The following is a 26,728-nucleotide window of genomic DNA, read 5'->3' on the forward strand; positions in this document are numbered from 1 at the left end:
GATGAGCATCTTGGATAGATATCCTTTCGTCTTTCATGATGTCAGGGAAGTTTTGTGTCAGGAGTTCTTCAACTATTTTCTGTGTTTTCTGTCCCCCCTCCCTGTTCTGGGACTCCAATCACTCGCAAGTTATCCTTCTTGATAGAGTCCCACATGATTCTTAGGGTTTCTTCATTTTTTTTAATTCTTTTATCTGATTTTTTTTTTCAGCAATGTTGGTGTTGATTCCCTGGTCTTCCAGATGTCCCAGTCTACATTGTAATTGCTCGAGTCTGCTCCTCTGACTTCTTATTGCGTTTTCAAATTCTGTAATTTTATTGTTAATCTTTTGGATTTCTACATGCTGTCTCTCTATGGATTCTTGCAACTTGTTAATTTTTCCACTATGTTCTTGAATAATCTTTTTGAGTTCTTCAACAGTTTTATCAGTGTGTTCCTTGGCTTTTTCTGCAGTTATCCTAATTTCATTTGTGATATCTTTAAGCATTCTGTAAATTAGTTTTTTATATTCTGTATCTGATAATTCCAGGATTGTATCTTCATTTGGGAAAGATTTTGATTCTTTTGTTTGGGGGGTTGGAGAAGCTGTCATGGTCTGTTTCTTTATGTGGTTTGATATGGACTGCTGTCTCCTAGCCATCACTGGGAAACTAGATTTTCCAGGTAATCAGCTAAAAAAGAATGCAGTCAGATCCCTATCTGAATTCTCCCTCTGGCTCAGGGTATTCGGATGTTAATGGAGCCACCTGGGGAGGGTGGGGGAGGGATCAGAGAGCTAGGAGTGTAGCACCACAGAATATAGAGCTGATCCCCGTGTTCACGCTCCTCCCCCTTCCGCCAAGATCCCGGCGGGACTGCTCCCCAGTCGGGACGGTACTCTCCCCGCTCCGAGACCTGTCACTTCCTCCCGGGGATTTCTCTCTCCGGTGCGCCACGCCGCAAGCGCGAATTTGGTGGGCGTCCCCTGCACGAAGGTCTGGCCCCCCCCCCGGGGTCGCTTTAGGGAAATATAGCTGATCCCCACGCTCGTGCCACACCCGCTTCCTGCCAAACTCCCGGCGGGACGGCTCCCCAGCTGGGACGCTACTCTCCCCGCTCCAAGCTCAGCCACTGCCTCCCGGGTGCTTCTCCCACCGGCTGTGCCGCTACGCTGCCCACGCGAATCAGCTAGACTCCCTCCCGGGATGGGTTCGGGGGGGTAGGGCTGGGCCCCTTGTCTGTGTTGTCTGCCCCCCTGGGCTCTGCCCCAGCTCGGGCTCCAAATGTCACCTGCCTGGTACGCTAGCTCCTAGTTCTGAAAACGATCGCTGTCTGCCCATATTTGTTCATTCTCCGTCTCTAAGTCTGTGTTTGTTGTTCAGAGTTCGTAGATTGTTATGTATGTGATCGATTCACTTGTTTTTCCGAGTCTTTGTTGCAAGAGGGATCCGAGGTAGCATCCACCTAGTCCGCCATCTTGGCCCCGCCTCCAGCTTATAATCTTTGCTGATGCAGATTGCCACATCTTTCTCTCTAGGAGTGGCTGGTGGGTTAGAACCACTGACTTTCCAGTTAGTAGCCAAGCACTTAACCACTGTGCCACCAAGGCTCCTTATAGATCTTTGGTAGTCAGGTTTTTTGGATTATAATCTATAAGATTTAAGATTTGGTAATGCTAACATCCTATTGTCACGAGTAAAGAGGTTTTTCCTAAGTAAGTAATCCAATGTAGAGAGGAGAACAAAACTTACAGAAGTAGAAAAAGTCAGAAGCAAGACAATACTTTTGAACCACAGTGTCTTGTCATATCTATTCCTCGACCTGTGAAGTCACATAAACCAAAATATTACCTCTATTTTAAACTAGTTAAAGTTCGGTTGTTAGCCCTTAAAACAAAAAGATTTCTAACAAATAAAAAATCAGTAAATAGCTACATGACCCATGTCATAGTATTTTACAGAGCAAAAAAAGAGAAAGGGATTTAAACTTCCATGTAAATTGAGTTGATTTTCAACTTATAGTGGCCCCATGTGACAATGTAGAACTGCCCCACTGGGTTTAATACTTTAAAAGAGATAATATTTTTCCCCTGAGAAGTGGGAAGAATTTCAACTAATTACTGGATCAAAAGAGTAGATAAGGAAATACAACTTATGGCCAACCCATGTGTAGCTCTATAAATTTCAGAAAAGATACTGGCTTGGAACTTTTCATACCATTCATTACCTATCTGTATCAATCTTTGTCTTTCTACTACAGCTTTCGTGCTCTGACAGAGAAACATAGTTTATTGTCCTCTTACGGATGTATGCAGTTTGTTTAAACATTACTTGGGTTATGGCAATACTCAGAAAATGATGTGACAGGAAGAAAAGGGAACGTTATGGTATAACATCAGACTAAAGGAAGCGTATTGCCACAAGATAGGTGTTTACTAAGGAGTGGTGAGAAGTAAAGTGCCCTGATACCTACGCATAATAAGTAGATTCTCAAGTATTTCCTGTATTCAGAATGTCAAGGAACAATGAAACAGTGTTAAAAAAAAATTCTTACTTCTATGGCCCTCAGACACCCTTTTAGCTCAGTAACGAAGTCATTCCTGCGGTTCACCCTTCATCCAAAGATTATCGTTCCTGTTGTTAGGTGCTGTCGAGTTAGTTCTGACTCATAGTGACCCTATGCACAATAGAACGAAATTCTGCCTGGTCCTGTGCCATCCTCACAATTATTGCTATGCTTTAGCCCATCGTTGCAGCCACTGTGTCAATCCATCTCATTGAGGATATTCCTCTTTTTCACTGACCCTCTACTTTACCAAGCATGATGTCTTTCTCCAGGGGCTGGTCCCCCCTGGCAACATGTCCAAAGTATGTGAGATAAAATCTAGCCATCCTTGCTTCTAAGGAACATTCTGGTTGTTCTTCTTCTAAGACAGATTTGTTCCTTTTTTTGGTAGTCCATGGTATATTCAACATTCTTAGACAATACCACAATTCAAAGTCATCAATTCTTCTTCAGTCTTCCTGATTCATTGTCAAGCTCTCACATGCATATGAGGTGATTGAAAATGGCATGGCTTGAGTCAGGTGCATCTTGGTCCTCAAGGTGACATCTTTGCTTTTCAACACTTTAAAGAGGTCTTTTGCAGCAGATTTGTCCAATGCAATGCCTCTTTTTATTTCTTAACTGCTGCTTCCATGGGTGTGGATTATGGATCCAAGTAAAAGGAAATCCTTGACAGCCTCAAAGTTTTCTCCATTTTTCATGATGTTGCTTATTGGTCCACTTGTGAGGATTTTTGTTTTCTTTATGTTGAGGTGTAATCCGTACTGAAGGCTGTGGTCTTCGATCTTCATCAGTAAGTGCTTAAGTCTTCTTCACTTTCAGCAAGCAAGTTCATGTCATCTGCATAACACAGGTTGTTAATGAGTCTTCCTTCAGTCCTGATGCCCTGCTCTTCTTCATATAATCCAGCTTCTCGGATTATTTGCTCAGCATACAGATTGAATAGGTATGGTGAAAATCCACAGATTAGATAGGCCCATGAAACAAAACAAGACTAAAGGGGTACACCAGTCCAGGGGCAAGGACTAGGAGGCAGGAGGGGTCATGAAAGCTGGCAATAGGGAAACCAACGTCAAGAAAGGAGAGCGTTGACACGTCATGGGGTTGTTAATCACTGTCATAAAACAATATATGTACTAACTGTTTAATAAAAAGCTAGTTTGTTCTGTAAACCTTCATCTAAAGTACAAAAAAATAAATCCTCACTTCTTACCTGATTTTCAAGAAAAGTCCTAAAGCAGTTCAATGAGGAAGGAGAGTGTTTTCTAGAAAAGTTGCTAGAACATTTCTAGCAACTTATTTTGGGGTAGAAATGTTCATTATCTTGAACCTCAATTGAAATGTCAAATCTTACTTCTTGCCATGTTGTTGTGAGGTCCCCTTGAGTTGACTTTTGACTCATAGTGAATCCATGTGAGAAAGTAGAACTGTCCCGTAGGGTTTTCTAGGCTGTGATCTTTATGGGAACAGATTGATGTGTCTTTCTTCCATGGAATTGCTGAGTGGGTTTGAAGCACCAACTTTTCAGTTAGCAGCCAAGTGCTTAACAGTTGTGCCACCAGGGGTCCTACTTCATACCATACCAAATAAATAATTTGCAGCAAATAAATAAATAAGCAGCAGAAGAAATAATTCAAAATTTTGGGTCAGGGTCCTAAATGTAAAATTTAAAACTATAAAATCTCTCAAAGAAAACATAGGAGATGCTTATTGTAAACTTGGAGGGGATATTTTTTAGATAGAATGAAAAAAGCATGAACCATATAAAAAACATTTATAAAACGGACTTCACAAAAATAAAAGCACTTACAACCAAAACATATGTAAAACTTTGACAACAACAAAAACACGAATAACCCAATTTAAAGAAAAAATGTGCAAAGGAATTGAATAGACATTTCACCAAAAAGGAATGATGGGTTACCATATGACCCAATCTATGCAGTTCTAGGTATTTACCCAAAAGAAATGAAAAACACTTCTTCATACGCAGACTTGTACATGGATATTCAAAGTCAGAAAGAATATTAATGGTTGCCTGTGGTCAGGGTTGAGGGAGGGAGAGGTTACAAAGAGTCATTAAGGAACTTATTTTGGGGTAAAAATGTTCATTATCTTGATTATGGAGATAGTTTCAGAATTATACATATGTACCAAACTCTTTTTTTTTTTTTTTACCAAACTCATCAAATTGTGCACTTTAAAGATGTGTATTTTATTATTGGTAATATGTACATATTTCTTTGAGTATATAAAACCAAAAAACCCATTGCTGTTGAGTTGAGTCCAACTCATAGTGACTCTATAGGACAGAGTAGAACTACCCATAGAGTTTCCAAGGAGCGCCTAGTGGATCTGAACTACCGACCTTTTAGTTAGCAGCTGAACACTTAACCACTGTGCCACCAGTGTTCCCATGAGTATAAAAAAAAAAAAAAAAAAAAAATTATAGCTAAGATTAACTGCTTTGTCACCAGGTTGACATAAGTACAGCTTTGGCTATTTGCTGGCATGTCTGGTTATTTTTGGTTGAATTTGTTTATTCAAATTTTAGAATTCTTCCTACATAGAGGTTTTACAATTTTACATTTTTCTCTGCTAATCAGATATAGTGGAAACTGATCACATTTATGGAATTAGAATTGATGAAAACTCAAGTCTTGGTTTCAGTTTTGAAAGAATTTGTTTACCTCTGGTGTCTTCCCATGACTAGTGTTTAGTATTCCAAAACTTTCAACTAAAACACAGTTGTGATCTTTAGGATTCTCTCGCTGGCACATTCATAACTCTAATGCTTGTCCCTTTAGTACTTCCAGATTGCTGAGAACTATCTACTGATTTTTAGAGGGTTTTTGCTTACTGTTATACTCTCGTGTCCCACACAGTACAAAGTAGAAAAGAACCGAGATGGAAGAAAGAATGGAAAAACAGTCATATTTACTGTTTTCCTATTTTCAACAGTATCTTGACCCATAAGATTGAAAACTCTGTTGGTATCTGGTTTATTTGTCTTCTTGTTGTAGCAGCCATGTGCTCAGGCAAAACTTGGATTCTAACTATTTTGTTGAAGTCTCAAATGAGCAATACCATCAGGTGACAAAGAGTTTTAGAAGGCCAATTCACCATGCAAAATGTCCCTGTATGGTGAAATATTGCTCTTCAAGTCTTTGTTGATTCAGCAACTTTGAGATGCATCAAAATAGTTACTTTACATTTTATTCAAATTTTCTTGCTATTTCCTATGGACCTGTAGGTGTGCCACAAACTGAGTCGGTTCCAACTCATAGTGACCCTATGTACAAGGAAACAAAGTACTGATCGGTTTTGCAACATCCTCACAATCGTTGCTATGTTTGAGCCCATTGTTGCAGCCACTATGTCTATCCACCTTGTTGAGTGTCTTCCTGTTTTTCACTGACCCTCTACTTTACCAAGCGTGATGTCCTCCTACAGGGACTAGTCCCTCCTGATAATATGTCCAAAGTATGTGAGATGAAGTCTCACCATCCTTGCTTCTAAGGAGCATTCTGGCTGTACTTTTTCCAAGACTGCTTTGTTAGCTCTTCTGGCAGTCCATGGTATAGTCACTATTCTTCACCAACACCGCAATTCAAAGGCATCAATTCTCCTTCATTCTTCTTTACTCATTGTCCAGCATTCACATGCATATGAGAGGATTGAAAATTTCATGGCTTGGGTCAGGCACACCTTAGCCCTCAAGGTGACATTTTTGCTTTTTAACATTTTAAAGAGGTCTTTTGCAGCAGATTTTCCCAATGCAGTACAGTATTCTTTCCTTTTTGACTTAGATATGAGTTTATTTCTTAAATAGACACTCTTGTGGTTATTTATCTATTAAGTACAATTTGGTGTATTGTTTTTTTTCTTAGCAATGAAAAAAAATTGTATTTTAGATAACTGTTTACAGAGCAAATTAGTTTATCATTAAACAATTAATACACATATTGTTTTGTGACATTGGTTGCCACTCCCACGACATATCAACATTCTCCCCTTCTCAACATTGGGTTCCCGTTACCAGCTTTTCTGTCCCCTCCTGCCTTCTTGTCCTTGCCTCTGTGCTGGTGTGCCCATTTAGTCTCATTTTGTTTTATCGACCTGTGTAGTCTTTGCCTGAAAGGTAAACCTCAGGCGTGACTTCAGTACTGAGTTAAAAGGATCTCTGGGGCCCAAACTCTTGGGGTTTCTCCAGTCTCTGTCAGACGAGTATGTCTTTTTTTTTTTTTTTTTTGGTAAGTTAGAATTTTGTTCTATGTTTTTCTTCATCTCTGCTTGGGACCTTCTATTATGATCCCTGTCAGAGCAGTCGGTGGCAGTAGCTGCGTACCATCTAGTTGTGCTGGACTCAGTCTTGTGGAGGCTGTGGTAGTTGTCCATTAGTCTTTTGTACTAATCTTTCTCTTGTGTCTTTGGTTTCTTCATTCTCTTTTTCTCCAGGCAGGATGATACCGGTGGAGTTTCTTAGATGGCCACTCACGAGCTTTTAAGACCCAGACACTACTCACCAAAGTAGGATGTAGAACATTTTCTTTATAAAATATGTTATGCCACTTCAGCTAGATGTTACCCAAGACCATGATCTCTAGCCTTCAGCCCAGTAATTTGGTCCCCCAGGAAGTTTGGATATGTCTACGGAGCTTCCATGACCTTGACTTGGACAAGTTGTGCTGGCTTCCCAATATTATATACTGTCTCACCCTTCACCATAGTTACCACTTAACTATTGTCTACTTAGTGTTTTTCCCTCCTCACTCGTTCCCTCCCTCATAACCATCAAAGATTGTTTCTTTCTGTGTGGAGAAATTTTCATAATAGTGGCCTCATACAATATGTGTTGTCTTGCGATTGACTTATTTCACTCAGCATAAGCCCTCCAGATTCATCCATTTTATGAGATGTTTCACAGATTCGTCATTGTTCTTTATCATTTCCTAGTATTCCATTGTGTATTTGTACCATAGTTTGCTTAGCCATTCATCTACTTATGGGCACTTAGGTTTTTTTCCATCTCTTTGGTATTGGGAATAATGCTGCAATGAATATGGGTGTGCATATTTCTGTTCCTGTGATGACTCTTATTTCTCTAGCATACATTCCCAGGAGTGGGTTTGCTGGATCATATGGTATTTCTATTTCTAGCTTTTTAAGGAGGTGCCATGTCGTTTTCCAGAATGATTGTACCATTTTATATTCCCACCAGCAGTGCATAAGAGTTCCAATCTCCCAGCAGGCTCTTCAACATCTGTTATTGTCTTTGTTTCTTGATTCTTGCCAGTAATGTTGGGGTGAGATCGTATCTCACTGTGGTTTTGATTTGCATTTCTCCAATGTCTAGTGATCTCAAGTGTTTCCTCATGTGTCTGTTAGCCACCTGAATGTTTCCTTTGGTGAAATGCCTGTTCTTTTCCAGTCTGCAGGTTCTCTTTTTACTCTTTTGGTGAAGCATAAGTATTTAATTTTTTGTAAGATCTCAGTTATCTAGCTTAATTCTGGTGTTTGTGTGTTGCTAGTTATGATTTACATCCTATTTATGCCATGTGTTAGGACCTCTAACATTGACCCTATTCTTTTCTTCCATGATCTTTGTTGGTTTTGGCTTATATTTAGGTCATTGATCCATTTTGAGTCAGTTTTTGTGTATGGTGTGAGGTATGAGTCTTGTTTCATTCTTTTACAGATGGACATCCAGTTTTGCCAGTATTATGTTAAAAAGACAGTCTTTTCCTCATTTGGTGGATTTTGGGCCTTTTTTAAAGATCAGGTGACCATAGATGAATGGATTTACATCAGGGTTCTAAATTTGTCCCATTGACCAATGTGTCTTTCGTTGTACCAGTAACAAGCTGTTTTGACTACAGTGGCTGTATAGTATCATCTGAGGTCAGGTAGTGAGTGTCCTCCTACTTTATTCTTCTTCAATGGTGCTTTACTTACCCATGTTTTCTTCACTTTCCATACACAGTTAAGGGTTAGTCCTTCCATGTCTTTAAAGAATGCTGTTGATATTTGGATTGAGATTGTATTGCATTTGTAGATTACTTTGAGTAGAATTGACACTTTCACAATGTTGAGTCTACCTATCCATGAGGATGATATATTTTTCCATTTATGTATGTCTCTTGCAGTAGTGTTTTGTGGCTATCTTTGTATAGGACTTTTATGTCCCTGGTTAGATTTATTCCTAAGTATTTTATTTTTTTTAGGGACTATTATAAATGATATTGTTTTCCCGATTTCCTTTTTTTAGTTCTGTTTATTAGCTTATAGGAATTCAGTTGATTTATATATGTTTATCTTGTATCTTACTATGCTGCTGAATCTTTCTATTAGTTCAGTAATTTTCTCATGGAGTCTTTTGGGTTTTCTATGTATAATATCATATTATCCATAAATAGGGAGTTTTGCTTCTTCCTTATCAGTTTGGATGCTCTTTATTTCTTTTATTTTGCCTTATTGCTCTAGCTAGGATTTCCACGGCAATGTTAAACAGGAGTAGTGATAAAAGACAATTCTCAAGGGGAATGTTTTCAGTCTCTTACCATTAAGAATGATGTTGGAATGATGTTGGCTGTATAAAAAAAAAAAAAAAAAATTTTTTTTTTTTTTTTTTTATAGATGCCCTTTATTATGTTGAGGAATTTCCCTTCTATATTTATTTCATTGAGAGTTTTTACCAGGAATGCGGGTTGTACTTTGTCAAAGGCCTTTTTTGCATTGATTGATATGACCATGTGATTCTTTTCTTTTTTTGTAGTGCCTTTGCCTGGCTTTGGTATCAGGATTATGCTCGCTTCATAGAACAAATTTGGAATTATCCCTTCATTTTCCATATCCTGAAATATTTTGAATAGTACTGGTGTAAGCTCTTCTTTAAATGTTTGGTAAAATTTTTCAGCAAAGGCATCTGGGTCAGGGCGCTTTTTTTCTAGGGAGTTTTTTTTTTTTTTAATTACCTTTTCAATCTCTTCTCTTGTTATGGATCTTTTCATTTTCAACTTCAGTTTGTGTTAGTTTGGGTAGGTAGTGTGTTTCTAGAAATTTATCCATTGCCTCTAGGTTTTCAAATTGTTGTAGTATAGTTTTTCATAATACTCTGTTATGATCCTTTTTATTTCAGTTGGGTCTGTTATAATGTCCCTCATTTCATTTCTTATTTGGGTTATGTGCATCCTCTCCAGTTTTTCTTTTGTCAGTTTGGCCAAGGGTTTGTTGATTTTGTTGACATTTTCAAAGAGCCAACTTTTGATTTTGTTGATTCCTTCTATTGCTTTTCTGTTCTCTGTTTCATTTATTTCTGCTCTGATATTTATTATTTCCTTTCTTTTGGTGGCTATGGGCTTCTGTTTGTGCCGGTTGTGTAGCTAATGTTTTGACTTTGTCCTTTTCTTCCTTTCGATGTGCGCATCTATTGCTATAAGTTGACCTCTGAGCACTGCCTTTGCTATGTCCCATAGGTTTTGGTATGTGTTTTAATTCTCATTTGATTTTAGGAATTTTTTTATTCCATCTTTGATTTCTTCTGTTACCCAGTGGTTTTTAAGCAAGATGTTATTCAGTTTCCATGTATTTGATTTTTTTTTCTCCTTGCTCTTCCTGTTATTAATTCCTACTTTTATGGCATTGTGATCAGAGAAGATACTTTATATTCTCTCAGTGTCTTAGATTTTGATGAGGGTTGCTTTGTGGTCTAAGACGTGGTCTATTCCGAAAAACGGTCCAAGTGCATTGGAAAAGAATAAGTACTTTGCTGCTGTTGAGTGGATTGTTCTATAGATGTCTACGAGGTCAAGTTGATTGACTGTGGCCTTTTGATCTTCTGTATCTTCGTTGAGCTTCTTTCTAGATGTTCTGCCCTTTATGGAGAGTGGTGTGTTGAAGTCTCCTACTATTATTATGGAACTGTCAATTTCTCTTTTCAGTGCTGTTAGAGTTTGTTTTATGTATTTTGGAGCTCTGTTATTTGACGTGTAGATATTATGGTTATGTCTTCATGGTGAGCTGTCCCTTTAATCATCATATAATGTCTTTCTTTGTCTTTCATGTGGATTTTGTTTTAAAGTACATTTTGTCTGAGATTACTTTTCCACTCCTGCTCTTTTTTGGTTGCTGTTTGTTTGGTATATTTTTTTACACCCTTTGATTTTTAATATATTTATGCCTTTGTTTGTAACGTTTGTCTCTAGTAGACACCATATTGATGGATCCTTTTTTTTTTTTTATCCATTCTGTCACTTTCTGTTGCTTCATGGGTGCATTTAATCCATTTACATTCCGTGTGATTACTGATAGATGTGAGTTTATTGCTGTCATTTTGTAGTTCTTTTTTTTTTTTTGTGGCTCTGATGTTGTCTTTGTTCTTCTTACTCTCCTGTGCTGAATTTCCTTTTTTTGTGGGTTTTTTTTTCCATTTCTTTCATTTTTGTAGATTTTGTGTTTACTGAGACTTTATGTTTTTCTTTATTTTGATGGGTAGGTTTATTAACTTTCTTTGTGGTTACCTTGAAATTTACCCCTGTCTTCCAAAGTTTGAGCCCGTCATTTATTGCTTGATATCACCTTGACTTCCTTTCCATTTGAAAGTTGTAGACCTACACTGTCTTTTCCGTCTTTTATTTTTCTGACTTTGTTGTCATTTACACGTTGCCCTTTTTGTTTCCCTATTGTAAAATTTTAGTTTTATTTTGTCCTTGAGAGTTCATTACCTAGGTTGATATCTAGAAAACATGTGATGTTGGGTGGTTCTTTAACCACAGAGCTCCCTTAAAAATTCAGGTAAGTTTCATTTGGTTTTTACATATTCTCTTAATTTCCGTTTACCTGGAAATGTCTTAATTTTGCTATGGTATTTGAGAGAGAGTATATTATTCTTGTTTGGCATTTTTTTTTTTCTTTCAAGGCTATATATATGTAATTTCTTTGCCTTCTTGCCTGCATGGTTTCTGCAGAATAATCGGAGCTTGATCTTATTACTTTGTATCTTAGGCTGGGCTCTCTAGAGAAGTAAAGCATATAAATGTATATATAGAGAAAGATTTCTGTCAAGGAAAAGGCTCACGTGATTGTAGAGGCTGAAATGTCCCAAGTATGTGTATCAGGATAGAGGCTTCTCTCTGTTCATGTAGCTGCAGGGGCTTGCAAACTCAGGATTGGCAGGTCAGACAGCAGGGCTTCAGCTCTCAGGCTGTGAAGATCAGTGAATTCCAAGATCTACAGATGAACTGATAGCTCAAGTCCCAAAAGCCGTATGTCAGAAAAACAGGAGGCAGTGCAGGATCCAGAGTGAGCAAAAAAGCCAGAACATCTGATTATATTTGGATACAGGCCACACCCCAGGGAAACTCCCTTTCAACTGATTGGCTACTCACCGCAGATGCAGTCATGGGAGTGATCACATATAAACGCTGAGAATCACTGCACAGCCAAGGTGACACACAATCTTAACCATCACACTTCCCCTCTGTATGTGGCTTTTTGTCTTTCTCAAACTGCTCTCAGGATTCTTTCTTTGTCTTTGATTTGACAAATGTGATTATGATATGTCTTGGTGATTTTCTATTGGGGCCTCTCCTATATTTGGTTCGTTCAGCTTCTTGGAAGTTCAGCTTTTTGTCTTTCATGATATGAAGGAAATTTTCTGTCAGTAAATCTTCAATGATCCTCTCTAAGTTTTCTGTTCTCTTTCCCTGTTCTCAAACTCCAATCACATGCAAACTTTTGCTTTTGATTGTACCCCACATTGTTTTCAGAGTTTTATCATTTTTCTGATTTTTCCTCAAAGTAGTTTACAAGGATTTGTCTTCAGTTTCACTGATCCTGTCTTCCATTGTTTTAGATTGCTCCTATATCATCTATGACAGTGTCCATTTCAGAAATCTTGTTATCTTTTGGTTTTGTAATTGCTGTTTTCGTATGATTTCTAGTTGTTTGTTTATTTTGATGTTTTGTTCCTGTATTATTTTCTTGAATTCTTTTATTGTTTTGCCTGTCTTTTCCATGATTTTGTCTGTATTTTCCATGATTTTGTCTATTTTTTCTTAATTTTTGTCTGTGTTTTCCTTTATCTCTTGGAGAGTGCTCAATATGAGTTTTGAGTTCCCTATCAGGAAGTTCCAGTATCTCTTCTTCTACTGGAAGGTCATCTGGTGTTTTATTTTAGGCACTTTCTAGAGTTACCCTGTCCTTTTTCTTTCTTCTTTTTTTTAATTTGCTTTGATGCTCTCTGCTGTCTTTGAGACATTCAGGAATTATTTTCTTGTTTTATTGACTGTAGATATGTTTGCTCATTCCTGCTTTTTTTTCCCTTTTATTTGGTTATGTCTGGGCAGGTGGGCTGGGCACTCTTTGTTGCTTGCTCGTCAGTAGGCACGATACTTCTGATAGCTTTGTCCAGGTGGGCAGGAGTGATCGCTCTTATATGGTGGAGCAGGACAGGGCCAGCAGAGCAAAAAGGATAGGGGTGGGTCGTTAGTGGCACATGAGGCTACGTGGGCAGCTCCTGTCTGGAGGCGAGAAGAGAAGGCAGAGGAGGACAGGACCTGACTGAATGGACACGGAAAATACAGGGTGGAAAGATGCAGTGTGCCGTCACATTGTGGGGAGAGCAACTACGGTCACATAACAATATGTGTTTTGTTAAATTTTAAACTTTCGCTTAAGGCACGATTGAAAAAAAAAGTGGCAGAGATGGCACACGAGGCCAGGTATTCAGAAGAAAGGAAAGGAAAGAAGGTATAACAAACTAGGAGGAAAAGTAAATAAATAAATGCCCTATGGGAGCTCACCGGAATGTTGGCGTGAACCGGAGCAGCTGTGTACTAGAGGTTTTCCAGCCAAGTGGTGTGGCACAGCCTGCCACAAAGTAGTGGGGATGGCACATGTGGCCTGTTGGTTGGGAGAAGGGAAAGTAAGGAAGGTAGAGAGAGACAAGAAACTAAGAAAGATGTATATATATACACACACACATACATAAATGTCCTGAGGGAGCCCACTGGTGTGGCAGCAGGGACTTGTGAAGCCAGGTGCCTGCAGCTCCCCAGCCTAGCAGTGTGGCACAGCCTAGCAGAGACAGCACATACGAACAGATTGTTGGGACAAAAGAAGGGAAGAAAGGTAGAGAGAGATAAGAAACCATGAAAAAAAAATGCCTTCAGAGTGCCCACTGGTGTGGCAGTGGAGACTGAGTAAACCAAGTGCTGGAGGTTCCCTAGCCCAGTGGTGTGGCACAGTCCTTCGAAAAGTGGTGGAGACAGCACATGGCAAAAGGAAAGGAAGGAAGTTAGAGAGAGTCAAGAAACCAAGAAAAAGAAAATGCCCTGAGGGAGTCCACCAGCATGGTAACACAGATGGGGAAGAAGGCACAGCCTGTCAAAAAGTGGTGGAGATGGCACACAGCGCCAGTTAGATGAGAGAAAGGAAAGGAAGGAGGTGAGCGAGAGAGAGAAAACAAAAAAGAAGCCAAACAACAGTAACAAAATGGCACTGAAGGAACTGGCTGGTGGGTACAGGGCAAATCCAAGCAGCAAGGAGCCAACGTCTCTCTGGATGAGCCACCCTTGGCACACCGCAAAGCATTGGAGGCTGTGCAGAAGGAAGAAGGGTGGGAGCTGGGAATGTGTGTATACCTGGTTAACGGGTGCTCTGTCTCCTGCTGAGAGCTCCGTGAGGTTGCCTCCCCCTATTCCCTGTCTACCGCTCTTGATGGCTGAGAGGTCCAAGATGGTGTGGCCATGCTGTGCCAGCTGGCAGGGGACCTCCATTCTGCAGCTGTCTTTTCTCTGTCAGTCTCCTGTTCCATTTGGTGCTTGGTTGAATTCTTTATTCCCTCATTTGCTGCTTAGGGTCCCAGGATTGTCGATTGTAACTATTTTACTGTTTTTAGGGCCTTCTCTGTAGAGAGATGGTGTGGTGCTTCTGTCTATTATGCCATGTTGACTTTGTCTCCTGGTATATTATTCTTAAATTACGAAAGTCTGGGAAACTCTCAAGGACAGCTCTTCTCCATGCAGTCTGCTGTACCCTTGGCACATGGTCATCTCAGCATGAGTACTCCTTCACAATAGCTAAAAAATAATAATAATAATAATAGCTGCAGGAGTGGAAATAATGAGATTCTTAGGGTTTTCTCCCTTCCTCTCCATTGTTTGATTTCTTGACAGCTTCTTCCATGGGTGTTGACTGTGGCCCGAAGTAAAATGAAATACTTGACAACATCACTCTTTTCTCCATTTATAGCGTTGTTGCTCATTAGTCCAGTTGTGAGGATTTTTGCTTTCTTTATGTGATGGTGTAATCCATACTTAAGTCTGTAGTCTTTGATCTTCAACAGTAAGTGCTTCAAGTCTTCTTTGCTCTCAGCGAGGAAACTTGTGTCATTTATGTATCACAGGATGTTAATGAGTCTTCTGCCAATCCTGATGGTGCATTCTTCTTCTTATGGTCCACCTTCTCGAATTATTTGCTCAGCATGTAGATTGAAAAAGTATGGTGAAAGAATTCAACACTGACACACACCTTTCCTGATTTTAAACCATGCTATATCCCCTTGTGTTCAGACAACTGCCTTTTGGTCTATGTACAGGTTCCACATGAGCACAATTAAGTGTTCTGGGATTCCCATTCTCAATGTTATCCATAATTTGTTATGATCTACAGGGTTGAATGCCTTTGCAGAGTCAATAAAACAAAGGTAAACATCTTTCTGGTATTCTCTGCTTTCAGCCAAGATCCATCTGACATCCAAAATGATATTTGTTGTTCCATGTCCTCTTCTGAATCTTGCTTGAATTTCTGGCAGTTTCCTGTGGATGTACTGTTGCAACGATTTTTTAATTATCTTCAGCATAATTTTACTTCTATGTGATGTTAATTATACTGTTCAATAATTTCCACAGTCCGCTTGACCACCTTTCTTTCAGAAGGACACAAATATAGAACTCTTCTAGCTCATTACCCAGGTAGCTGCCTTCCAAATTTCTTGGTATAAAACAAGGGAGCACTTCCAGTGTTGCATCCATTTGTTGAAACATCACAATTGGTATTCTGTGAATTCCTGGATCCTTAATTTCTTACCAATGCCTTCAATGCATCTTGGACTTCTTCCTTCAGTACCATCTGTTCTTGTTACCTCCTGAAAATGTTGAACACTGACTAATTCTTTTTTGATATAGTGGCTCTGTGCATTCCTTCCATATTCTTTTGATTCTTCCTGCATTATTCAATATTTTGTCCATAGAATCCTTCAATATTGCAGCTCGAGGCTTGATTGTTCTCTTCACTTCTTTCAACTTGAGAAATTCCAAGAGTGGTCTTCCCTTCTGATTTTCTAACTCCAGGTCTTTGGACATTTCATTATAATACTTCTCTTGGTCTTCTCGAGCCACCCTTTGAAATCTTCTGTTCAGCTCTTTTATTTCATCATTTCTTCTGTTTGCTTTAGCTAAGCTGCATTCAAGAGCATGTTTCAGAGTCCCTGCTGACATCCATTTTGGTCTTTTTTCTTTTCTGTCTTTTTAATGACCTTTTGCTTTCTTCATGCATGATGTCTTTGGTGTCATTCCATGGCCATCAATCATTAGGCTCAATGCATCAAATTTGTTCTTGAGATGGTCTCTAAATTCAGGTGGGATATACTCAAGGTAGTACTGGTATTTGAAATACTGGTCGCATAGCTTCCAGCATCACAGCAACATGCAAGCCACCATAGTACAACAAACTGACAATTGGTGGGGCCACAAGCTACTTTATCCTATTAGTAGAGATGTTAAGAACACCTCTCTTACATAAATGTTAATTTTATAAATCATTCCCAACTGTGAAAAACCCTTTTTATATCATTATATTATTTCAATAATTATGACGTTTTTGCCACAATGCTTTCTTTATTATTTTATGCCCTGTCCTTTTCTGGAGTTATTTGAAAGTATCAGCCACATCATTTGAGATGTAGCTAAATATTTTTTTCTTAAGAAATGGACCGTTTCTTTTTTATATCATTTATAGTGAGATATTAGTTATATATTTCATTGTGACAACTTACTGGACTGAAACAGCAAGATTTATTATCTCAGAGTTCGTATGGGTCAGGATTTCATGTACATCTTAACTATGTCTTCTGCTCAGGAACTCAAAGGCTGTAAACAATGTATCACATGGGCTGCATTTTCATCTGGAGGCTTGACTGGGGAAGAATCTGCTTCCATGCTCATTCTGATTGTTGTCAGAACTCATTTACTTTTGTCTGTATTAATTAGTACCCCAGATATTTACAAGTTGTAGACTGGAGGCCCCTCCCAGGTCCTAGAGACCTACCATAGTTCCATCTACATTTTCTTGTCATTGAATTCCTTAATGTGACTATTTACTTCAAGCCAGCAGGGAGGATCTCTAGTGCATGCTACCAAGTGCTAATAGTATATGTATGTGTGTGTGTGTATATGTATATATGTCATATATAATGTTATACATATGTACATATATATAAAATGTTATATACATGTTGTTGCTGTCTTGTGTCATAGAGTTGATTCTGATGTGTTACAAAGTAGACTTGCTTCATAGGTTTTTCTATTTTTTGCTGTAACTCTTTATGGAAGTGGCTCACTATGCATTTTCTTCTGTTGTGCTGATGGGTGAGTTAAGACTGTGAACCTTTTGCTTATCAGCTGAACACAAATCATTTGTGCCAACCAGGGACATGTTATATATATGTTTTAACACACAGAGATACATGCACAGTCACACACATGCACACAGAAACATATATACACACACAATATACACAATACATGGTAGTATTAGTAATAATGCTATTATTAGCTTACTTATTAAAAACTTAAATATGTCTAGGCAAGGACATTTAACACATACATACATATCTCATAGAATAATTATGGAAGTGACATTTTATCACCTTTGCCATATTCTACTGTTAGAGGGAAGTCACTGGTCCCACCTACAATCAAGAGAAAGAGATGTTGCAAGGTGTTAACATGGAGAACAACCAAAGGTCTCTCTGCCACAACATATATAAAATATATTATAAGTATTCTAAGGAGCCCTGGTGGTACAGTGGTTAAAGCAACCGACTGCTAACTAAAAGTTGGCGGTCCAAAACTAGCAGCTGCTCCCAGGAGGAAGATGTGGCAGTCTGCTTCCGTAGAGATGTACAGTCTTAGAAACCCATGGGGTCACTATGAGTGGAAGTCGACTCGATAGCAGTAGGTCGTTTTTTGTTTTTTAATAAATATTCTACATTTATACATATCCCAGCACTTACAACCCTATGAAGAATAATAGGACCCACAAATTACTTCCCAAATAACCATTCTGAAGCTGAGTGTGGACAACAGAGTCATGTTTAATTCTACATTATGTGGTAGGATGATGGTGTTTACTGTTTGTCCTTCATGATTTTTTCCATGTCTAAAAATATTAAGTGGCCCTCAAACGTTCTACTTTCCAACATTAAACATTAAATGCTAGGAAGAAAAATCTATACTTACAGAAAATTCTAGGTCCCAGATTTTTAACGCAATAACACAAGAGAAAACATCTTTTAATACGCAATGCATCCTTCAATATACTACATGTGTTATCTGATACAACTTCTCAAGAAATGAACTAAAAGCAGACGGCAAGATGGTGCAAAAGAAGTGAGTACTAAAGCAAATCAATAATCTCATTTAAGTAAAAATAAGTGTCACTTTGTTAGATCATTAACTATAATTCCTAAAATATTCTAAATGGGTATGCGGAATATTATAATCTAAAGATATTTAAATATACATTTATCCACTGAATATGACTTGGAAGTTTATATTTAGTATGTAAAGTAGTATTTTTCTAGGTGTTTGGAGAGCCACAATGTCCTATTCTAGGTCATTAATATGAATCTTTACTTAGAAGTTGGGCCTATAGGTTGGAATTTTACCATATATATTTACTTGGTTGTCTCCTTTTTGTAGTACCATCTGAATAAAACAAACAAAAAATAAAACGATTCCAAATAAATAAAAATGGCACTTGTCCTACTTAATGAGAGGAGACAAAAACAACTACTATAAATATTTTTAACTATGTTTGAAAAGAATTTGTGCACCACTTAAAAAATTTCATGGGAGAGTATAGAGATTTAAAACAAAAAAAACCTCATCCCACTGACTTCAGTTTCTCTGGTTCTTCTCCTCAAAGACCAGCTCTGACACTTGCTGCTTTTATTTCCTTCTAGAGCTATTTAAGGCATATTCCTTCATTCCTTTCAACAGTTGTTTATTTTTACATTTTATTGACTTATAATAATATTGTTGATTTTTCCCCCAAATCCAGGCTTCTAAGCTATGTCTAGTTTTTGCTAATAAACATGATAAAATAAAGGCATCCAGGTTCAAACAGGTAACTTAGTATCCTTAAGAAGACATTTGAGAGTCACCGAGCACGGGAATTTCAGCACCTAGCGCTGAACCTGGTCCACAGCAAGCAGCCAACAAGTGTAGGAGAACTGTTTATTCAGTGCCTGGAACATTGTCTGGCACATTTAGCAATGACAAATGGATGTATGGATGAGTGAGTGGATGGTAAAGGGTCAACAAAATGTGTGGTTCAGATTGAAAATTTTGAAGGCATTGAAGGACAGATTTGTTGTATCATAGATTCTAAAATAAGTTCCTAATGGAAGCTTGAGAAACCTTCTCAAATGTATTATGGGTACGAAGGTAGTGTCAATTTGACTGATCCCTTCAGGGTGTCCTCCAAGAAATGGAGTTGGTCTCCAGCACAGATCTATAAGAACTGGATATCGATAAATGCTGAAGGCAATTGGTTTTGGTAAGATGATGAAATGGTGGATCAAGCCACTGATTTATCATCTCATATAAACTGTAAGTAATTTGTTTGGACTTCTGGCAGAGAGGAGGTGAGGTCCCTCCATCGCTGAATCCTGAGGCCATGAAACAGAATTGGGAACCAAATTCCTGCCTTAAAGAGCTCCAAGAATTAGACCCTTGATCAGACAGCAAGGCATTTAGACTGCTGTCCAGTCTTTCTCTTGCCCCAGTCTCCTCTTTCTCATTCTCTTTCATGCTCCTTCAGTGGATCTGTTCACACATGTCCATAAACATCCAGAATGATTTCTCATTTCTCTCCATTGATCTCTTCTTTTGCTGCTTTGATAGATTTGGTCATGCATCATAGATCTGGAATCTTCATCTATATGTTGTATTAACTCTTGGATATGATTTGTAGGCCCTACCAGATATCAATATTCATTATTATAAAGCTATGCTAATTAGGATGGCATAGTATTGGCATATGGATAGAAAAAGAAATGAGTGGAACAGAAGAGTGAATCTAGAAACAGACTACTTATATACCAATATTTGATTTACAAAAAGGTGTCATGCAATAAATGGCACTAGATCAATTGAATGTTCACATATGAAAGTTTACCCTATTTCATATCAGACAAAAAAATCAATTCTGAGTAGAACAGAGACCCAAATAAAGAAAATGAAATAATAAAAAAACGTTGACGGTAATATAGGAGAATGTTTTCATGCTATTGTGTTAGGCATAGATTTCTTCAATAGGACACAAAGAATATTAACTTTAATGAGAAATATTAATAAAATGGATTTCATTAAAAGTAGGAGCTTGAATTCATTAGAAGGCACCATTAAAAGAGCGAAAATGCAATCCACATTGTGGAAGATGATATTTGCAAGCCATGTATCTGAGAAAGGACTCATACACAGACTACAAAATAACTTTTACAGCTTGGTAAAAAAAAAAAAAAAAGACAGATAACACAATTTTGAAGAAATTTGTGCTCTACTAAAGATGACATCCACGTGGCTGATAGGTTCACAACATCATTAGTATCAGGGAACTACATATTAAAACCACAGCAAGCTAGCATGACATTCCAGCCATAATGGAAACAAATAATCAAACACACACATCCCAACACAAGCAAACACACACAACATATACACAGAACTGATAGTGCTAGTGAGGTTGTACAGCAATTGGAATGCTTGTATGTAACTGGTAGAAATGGAGAAAAGTATATAGTTCTGGAAAACTGTTTGGCACTTTCTAGTAAAGCTTTAAAATGCACCCTTGCTATCACCCAGCAATTTTGTCCTTAAGGGTTATGACTGACTACAAATGTCTTCCAGATGACATGTACAAGAATATTTACAACAGCTTTATTCATAATAGCCAAATATTGGATAAAACCTAAATTCTCATCCAGAACAGATAATCAAATTTAGTATATCTATACAATGAAACACTGGGCAAAAAAAAAGTAACAAACTGCTCCTTATACAACCACATGAGTAATTCTCAAAGGTGTTAATTTCGAGTGAAAGAAATCAGTCACAAAAGGTACATATTACATAATTTAATTTATATGAAACACACAAACTAACTAATCTACAGTAATAAAATCAGGAAAGTGATGAATTTGGGGAGGTATTGATCTTAGAGGCATGGAGGGCTCTTCTGGATTGTTGGTGTTGTTGTTGTTAGGTGCCGTCGAGTCAGTTCCGACTCATAGTGACCCTATGCACAACAGGACGAAACACTGCCCAGTCCTGGGCCATCCTTACAATCGTTGTTATGCTTGAGCTCATTGTTGCAGCCACTGTGTCAATGCACCTCATTGAGGGTCTTCCTCTTTTCTGCTGACCCTGTACTCTGCCAAGCATGATGTCCTTCTCCAGGGACTCATCCCCCCTGACAACATGTCCAAAGTGTGCAAGACGCAGTCTTGCCATCCTTGCTTCTAAGGGGCATTCTGGTTGTACTTCTTCTAAGACAGATTTGTTCGTTCTTTTGGCAGTCCATGGTATATTCAATATTCTTCACCAACACCACAATTCAAACACATCAACTCTTCTTTTGTAGTGCCACATATTTTGTCTGGGTGATGATTACATAGGTTCAGGGCCGTCCATAAGGTGTGCAGGTCCCCAGGCAAATATTCTTTGTGGGATCTTTGTCTATATAAATTTTAGTCACGCAAAATCAGTATGCCAGCACTATCTGACAGCTCAATCTTTATCTTTAACAAGTCCATGAAATAAATACTGTACTAGCCAGTGGAGCACTCAGCTTTTCAGGCTACTATCCTAGAATTGGGACCAGCCAAAAGGCCCTGGATAACTCCCTGGATAACTCCATAAATGCAAGTCCTAGAGCTCTTTGGGGTATCTGTTCAACCACATGAATGCAAGGTAGAGGGGTGGGGAGCATCCCAAGGAGAATTCTAAAGGGAACAGACAGGGACAAGGACCAAGCAAGTCTCTGCCTGGGCTCAGAGCACCCTGCTTTCAAGTTTAAGTTAGCACTGACCTCATGAGCCAGTCCCAGCCACTGTGAAAAATAAAATTAGAAAATTTCAAAAAAGGTGTTCCAACATGCAGGATCCTGCTTGCTGGTATTGCATGGGCTTATACATTTGTAAGTTTATTAAGTGGTATATGCAAGCTTCTTTTACTTCTCTATATGTCCTATATTTGAATTTTAAGAAAGGAAAAATAATCAATTATTAAGCACCTACACTGTGAGTAACAAGATACCATGAGGTAAACACTAACTAAATATATACCATTGATTAAAAAAATATAACAAAGTGGATATGATGTTGACTTTCATCTGATAAGTCACAAGGAAGAAGAGCAAGTTGAGAAAAGGCTGGACATTACAAGATGTTTAATATATGGTGAATGAGTGAACAGAGAAGTAGTATGTGAGCCTGAGAGCAATGCTAGAACTTTACAGTTGGCCTTTGAGAATGTGATTGACACATACAGTAATTCACCCATTTGGGGGTGTCTTCAGCACTTTAAGTTCCCTGTGTTATTGATGTTTCTATGAATTTTTCAGCCTCTCTCTCCACACACACACACACATCTACAGACAAACAAATTCACTTATGGGAAGATCTGCGTAGATATGATGAGCCTAGAAACACTCCATACAGTGCTACATCATCATGGGGAAATTTCTCCAAATTCTTCTCTCCTTCTTATATCTTTAGGACCTATCAGTTTCTGGCATGTAATAAAGTATTAATAAAAAATGTATGGATAAGAATAAGTAAGCAATTAAGAAACGAATGAAAGAATCTGTCACAAGACCTGTACTCTTTGATGCAGGGATATATATCAATTTAAAAATGTGGCCAACAGAGTCAACAATCTGCAAAGGAAAAGAAGCATTTTGTTCCACGTAATCCTTTCTACCAGACTTTGCTCTGTAGAGGTTAAACAGAATAATAATAGTAATAAAAACCTTGTAAATAAGTTACCCCAGACCTTTGGAATTCTAGAAATGTTCACAGTGATTTTTCTGACATTAATTACATTATGTGCTTTGTAGTGGGTGTCTGAAGAAATTATGAATGGCATAATACTAAGGTCAGGGTCTTTTTTGCTGTTGCCAAGAGTCTGTACTGGAGAAACACAACTTGTTTTCCCTTGGTTGAAATGCATATTTTTGAGAAGGTTTATGTTAGTCTTTTTTCCAAAAGGTGCTTGAAATCCGAATTTGCTTAGTCCTGACCCCGTAGATCACAGGATTAAGGGCAGGTGGAACAACAACATACAAATTGGCCAGAAGGATGTGAATGTATCCGGGAACATTCCTGCCAAACCGGTGGGTCATGAAGGAAAAAAAAGCTGGTGTGAAGAAGACTAGGATTGCACAGATGTGGGAGCCACACGTATTAAGTGCCTTGAGTCTGGCATCTCGAGAAGGAAGGCAGAAGACAGCCGGAGTATTCTCACATAGGAGATGACAATCAGAATCACATCGACAAGCACCAGTGATATAAGAATTAATCCAAATATCATGTTTACCTTTATGTTGGCACAGGCCAGCCGAGCGATTCCCATGTGCTCACAGTATGTGTGGGGGATTATATGGTGTCCACAGAAGGGAAGCCTCAAGATGAGAAACACCAAGGGGATAACCAAAAGGAAATCGACACCAAATACCACCACCAGGAGGAGACCAATGGTTCTGCTCGTGAGAATCAGGCTGTACCGGAGAGGGTTGCAGATGGCTACATAGCGATCGAAGGCCATAGCAACCAACACAACAGTCTCCATAGCAGTCAGCATATGAATGAAGAACATCTGTGTGACACAGCTCCCAAAGCTAATCTCTCTCACTTAAACCAGAAGATGCCCAGCATCTTGGGGATAGTGGATGTGGACAGGCCCAGATCAGTGGAGGCTAACATGGCCAAAAAATAAAACATGGGCTGATGAAGGCTGCTTTCAGTCTGGATTACAAACAAGATAGTGATGTTCCCCACAAGGGCAACCAAATATACAGAGCAAAAAGGGAACCCGATCCAAATGTGCATCTCTTCAAGACCTGGAACACCCAGCAGGAGGAAAGACGAGGGGTGGAATTCGGTATCATTTGAGCGGGACATCCTCTCTCTGTTCTTTTGGAATCTGAGAGACAACAAACAGGTTAACAAACAATTTAAAAATTCAAATGACATCAAATAAAGAAAGTACAATAAATTTATAGCAGCAATCAGCAAGAAATCGTGAAGAAGGTTATATGTCAGTATTTGAGTGATAGATTTATTCAAACATTCAAAAATATTAATTTAGTTCTTCTAAAGTACGTCAAATAAATCAGGTAAAGTTTCTGATTTAATTTCATGATATTATTTTGGGGTGAGACAAACTAAATAAACAAAAAAAGTATACATATATACATTTATATATATTCTTTGTGCTTTGAAGTAAAATAAATCATGACAATTGGATAATGATTCTGAAATCGGTGCCATTTTAAATATGGTCATGAGGGAATTCGTTTCTAACAAAATGATATTTAAGCAGAAACATGAATGCAGCATGGAGATGATTTGTTTTAAACTTAATAATGAAAATTAAATATGTTTAAGATATAGAATGACACTTAGGTTTACATTCTTGAAAGAATACTCTTTCATTCCAACATGAACTGAAAGTAGTGACAATTGCTATTCTCTAGTAAGAAGCCCTTGTGGTGCAGTGGTTAAAGTGATCGACTGCTAACTGAAAAGTCAGGTTTGAAACTCAGCTACTCCAGAGGAGAAGAATGTGGCAGTCTGCCTCTGTAGAAATTTACAGCCTAGGAAACCCTATGGGGTTGCTACGAGTCAGAATTGACTCAATGGTAGTAGATTTATTAAGGCTATGGAACAGGGCTTTAGAGAAGTCAGTCACCCTCTCTCTGGGGAATCAGGAAGCAGGATCGTGAGAAGGAGTACAGGAAGCTATGGAACTCTTCGTCCTTATGTTATTTTCTCCTTCTTTCCTACTAATTGGCTGGTATGGTAAGTTGCAGCTCTCTGCTCAGGAGGTGCCCTGAGCACCTAGACTAAGAGAGACTTGGGTAAGGTAGACAAATCAGGGAATTACTCATTTCCAAAGGCTTTGTAGAGGTATTGATTGAAATTTCCATAGACATTTACTTTAAAAATTCTCCCTAGGAAAAAACGTACACTGTAGTAAATACCCTCTTTGATCTGTGATTTTAATACACCTGAAATTAAGAAGCAACACAACAGGAGACTTTATCTCTATCAAAAACATTCAAACACCTACCTTATGCTTCTGCTACATGGTCTAAAACTCTTCTGCACATTTCAGCTCCAGCTTTATTCTAGGGGTGTCTGGATATGTCACAATGTCTCAGATCTCCTATCATTCATTTCTGGTGCCTCCATTCCAGAGCCCAGTCTTGAACAGTATCGCTAGACTTAGTCATGATCAGACTACTGCAACATCTCCCCTTCTGACTTCATTCTATTTGTCAGCCCTACAAAGGAAAGTTTATACTTGTACTGCAGCAGGCTTTCCACCTCCAGCCCAGCTCCCACAGGACCATTAATCTCTAGGGTCTGGAAGATTCCTCTTCCTGGAAGAAAATTGTTAATCCTCCTGTGACTATATTCTGAACTATGGGATGGATCTATGGCTACCATCTTCCACTAACCTCTTCTGATCATCCCCACAGACCTACCCCTGAGCTTCAATTTTGCCCAATAGAATCAAGCTCTCAAGAAGATGTTGGCCTTGAGTAATAACAAGAGAAGCAAGAGAGTATAATTGGAATCGTGTGATATAGTCTAGAGAAAAAATGAATATAAAATAACGAGTATAAGATTAATGGCATATGTAAGCAGTGCTGAATAGCAGTGAGTTTCAGGACTCCAAGACATTACCACTCTGGGTTAAATAAGGGGGAATGGCCAGATATCACACATGTTGAGGCTTCTAGAACCTGCTAATTAGTACAAATTCACAGAGACTGGAGAAGTAGCAGATTTTCCAGTCTCTACTATGTACTGCATTCTGAAACCATACAGAGAGTCTAGTATCCTCTCTTCTAAGATCCAACAGCAATGTGACCTGGCAGAAACAGCCCTACTCTACCGTGTCAATATTCAGAGCTCAGATATTTCTTCTCATGTACTTTTTGTTCAGACCAACATAGATTAGGTTTTTGTGGTCTAGAGAACACCACAGATGAGCAGGTATACCAAAGCAGCGCAACAGAGTGATTGGTATAAAGAGGCTGGAAATCCTTCCATATGTAGTTGACACAGGTTATTAAATATAATATAGAAACTTGAGAAGCCAGTGAGAAGTAGGAGAATACAACAAAGGGAAGAAATAGCAGAGAACTTAACCATTTACTAACATATGTGATATGAACAACTGGTATCATGGTCCACTTTCTCAGCATTCTTCCAGTGTTGATTGGACTTATTACTTATCTATAGCCAGTTTTGATGGTATTCTGTAGGAAACCAACTACTTCTCTAAGTGTCCAACCTGCAGGAAATCTTAAAGGTTAACCCTTATTTATCAGTCTCACCATTATCCCAAGGAGTGGCCTCCAACAGGAACCCAGACCTTTGAAGCTCATAAGCCTAAGAGCCATATCATGGACATCATTAGAGATGACACTAGTGGGTGCTTAAGAATGGAATGGTGGACACTTCCATGGTAAAATATAGAAGGGATAGTTTTAGTCAGGGTGTGTGTATCATTAGGCAAGTTGGTCATTTAAACTTTCAATGAAAGCAGGTGCTAGGCACATAAAATTTGTCTTTGTGTCAGCTTTTCCAGTGCTCTCTTGTTCCCAG

General features: G+C 38.5%; 1 pseudogene; it reads right to left on the reverse strand.

Annotated features, from left to right (window-relative positions):
* Positions 1–22,969: 22,969 nt before the first annotated feature.
* Positions 22,970–24,067, reverse strand: LOC135231989 (olfactory receptor 52E8-like; annotated as a pseudogene).
* Positions 24,068–26,728: the final 2,661 nt, after the last annotated feature.

Source organism: Loxodonta africana, chromosome 7, assembly GCF_030014295.1.
Source record: "Loxodonta africana isolate mLoxAfr1 chromosome 7, mLoxAfr1.hap2, whole genome shotgun sequence".
Classification (NCBI taxonomy): Eukaryota; Metazoa; Chordata; class Mammalia; order Proboscidea; family Elephantidae; genus Loxodonta; species Loxodonta africana.